The sequence below is a fragment of the Triticum dicoccoides genome, chromosome 3A (genome assembly GCF_002162155.2).
Source record: "Triticum dicoccoides isolate Atlit2015 ecotype Zavitan chromosome 3A, WEW_v2.0, whole genome shotgun sequence".
NCBI lineage: Eukaryota > Viridiplantae > Streptophyta > Magnoliopsida > Poales > Poaceae > Triticum > Triticum dicoccoides.
The window spans coordinates 688,653,392-688,656,083 of NC_041384.1; the positions used below are offsets into that span (position 1 = coordinate 688,653,392).

At 50.6% G+C, this 2,692-nt stretch overlaps 1 pseudogene; it reads right to left on the reverse strand.

Moving 5' to 3' along the window:
• Positions 1-578: 578 nt before the first annotated feature.
• LOC119272942 overlaps positions 579-2,692 on the reverse strand; it is a 15,698-nt pseudogene continuing 13,584 nt past the window's right edge.

A 2,692-nucleotide genomic window follows, 5' to 3' on the forward strand; every position in this document is an offset into this window, starting at 1 on the left:
ATATGTGTACCAGCTCCACTTCTGTCACAAGTCCTCTCTCACAGCACTTCTGTCACATTTAACTATTGCTGGACCACTACCTAAGCATACATAAGTTTTGCTTGCATATCAGTTTTGATATTCATGTGTATATATCTGTAATTTTCATATTACATCACATGAAACTTCTTAGATTTTAATATTAACCCTACACATCGTTCTTCATAAATATAGTATTTAAACAAAATAATATCACCAACATATAATTTTTTTCATAAGAATATTTAGTTAATAATTGTCAGTAAATCAATTTATCCCCTGCTTTAAAAGGAATATTTTTTTAAAATATATTGACAATTGTTGTCGTACCAACAAACTGAAGCCAAATTTTCAGTCCAGCCATACAAACCATTTTATCAATTATTACGTAGCGTACTACTCCCTCAAGTTTACAGAGGAAGTACACCTTAAATCTGTAAAATAACTTGTACCCTCTCTGTAAAGAAATATAAATGTTTCTAGATCACTAAGTACTAATCTAAACGCTCTTTTGTTTCTTCACAGATGGAGTACTAGTTTAACCGAGCGAGAACATAGGCCTAGGCGGCTACGGTACGGCCGCCATCGATGCAAATGACCTGCCCGATGATGTACGAAGCAGCCGATATGCAGAGGAACTAGGGATGGCAATGGGTAGGGTATGGGCGGGTACAACCTTCTTCTACCCAAACTCATACCCATAGAAACTTTCTATATCCACCAACTTCAATACCCATGGGCATAAGCTGACACCCATGCCCATACCCATTGGATATCCTATACCCAATGGGTATCCATTGGATACAATATATAGCATTCAAATTCTTAAAAGGTAGAAAAACGAGTTCAAAATTCAAGTGATCATGGTAGAGCAGTATAGCATGGATGCGGCCTCCTCCGGTGGGTGGATTCTTGAAGGCAACATGGGAGTATGAGCAGCGGTTGGTGGAAGCCCGAAATAGTGGGAGGCGGTGGTGGGAATTGGGGATCGATGCACCGAGAGTTCGACAAGAGTTTAATAGCGAAGAGTCGATATTTCATCTTTTTGAGGAGTCACATAGGACGTAGGAGGAGTGGGCGAGCAGGTGCTTATGAGCCTATGAGCTATGGCTTGTTTAAGGAATACAAGATTTAGGGTTGGACCATATGAGTTGGATGCTAACCCCACATGTTATAGGAGTTATTTTCATTTATTAATATTTTCTGGGTATCCATTGGGTTACCCATGGGCACAATTTCTTACCCATGCCCTACCCATATATTTTGCGGGTATGGGTACCCATTACCCATGGGTACAAAATCTCTCCAAGTCTTGCCCATACCCGTTGTTTTCGGGTAGGGTACCCGCGGGTACCCATACCCATGGGCAAAACTGCCATCCCTAAGAGGAACCCTACAAGCGACGCGACCTCCTCCGGCTCGCCTAGGAGGCCCAAAGCGGTGCGCCCGCTCTCCGCCTCCCACATCCTCCGTGCCGCCTCTGAGTCCATCTGAATGCCGCTGCTGTCGAGGAGGTCCGTCCGGACGCCTCCCGGCGCGACGCAGTTGACCCGGATGCCATCGCACGCCTACTCCATGGCGAGGGTACGGGTGAGCTGGTTCAGGGCCGCCTTGGTCGCCGAGTACAACGACAACTTTGAGTATCCGAGGATCCCGCCGATGGATGAGATGTTCACCACGCTGCCGCCATTGCCAGCGAGGAGGAGCAGGTGCGCGAGCTGCGCGAGTTGGAAGCAGGACTCAAGGTTGGTGGCCATGAGACGGGTGTACTCCTCCGCCGTGCACGCCGTGGCTTCCCCGAAGAAGGTCTGGCCGGCGTTGTTCACAAGAATGTCCAGCTTGCCCCCCAGCTCGGCGTTAGCCGTTGCCATGAGCGCCTCCCAGTCGACACGCACGGAGACGTCGCATGCCGAGCCCGTGACGCGCGCGCTCAGGCGGCCCACCTCGGCCTCGGCGGCCCATCCGCGCAGCCGCTCCTGCACGTCGGCGTCGCTCCGGGCGCAGGTGTGCACCCGGACGCCGAACCCCGCGAGCTCCTCCACGATCGCGCGCCTTAGAGCATCTCCAACAGGCGCCGGTCGCGCCGCCCGCAAAAAACACATATGCCGCGCGCGCATCGGCTGGTTTGGCGCGGCCCGCAGCGCTGGCTCCAACGGCTGCGCTAAAATGCAGCGCGCGCGTGTCTCTCCAGCAGCGCGCCAAAATGCAGCGCACGCGACCCGCCGGTGCATTGCATATGGCATTTTTCAACACAAAATGATGAACATTTTCAACACAATAAAAATTCCACACAAACAAGTTGATGAAGTTCATGCCCACAAGTTTAAAATCATGCCCACAAGTTCATCCAACCAAGTTCAAAATGCAAATCAAGTTCAATATACAAAGGAAAGACACATCATTCCTCGTCCTCGTCCTCGTCTTCGTCCTCGTCCTCATCTTTGGAAGACGATTCTTCCGCCTCCGAAGATGAATCTTCCTCCCTCTCGCGCACCGCATCACGTGAAGCTCCGACGGTGTTGGCAAGATCTTCAACGGCATCTTCATGGGAATGTGTGCGAGGAGGCTCATCGAAAGACATTCCGCCCATGGCGGCCGGAGGTGCACCCATGCCTCCCATGAGAGAAGCAAAACTCATGCCTCCCATCGTGGCCATAGCATCGGGGGGGGGGGG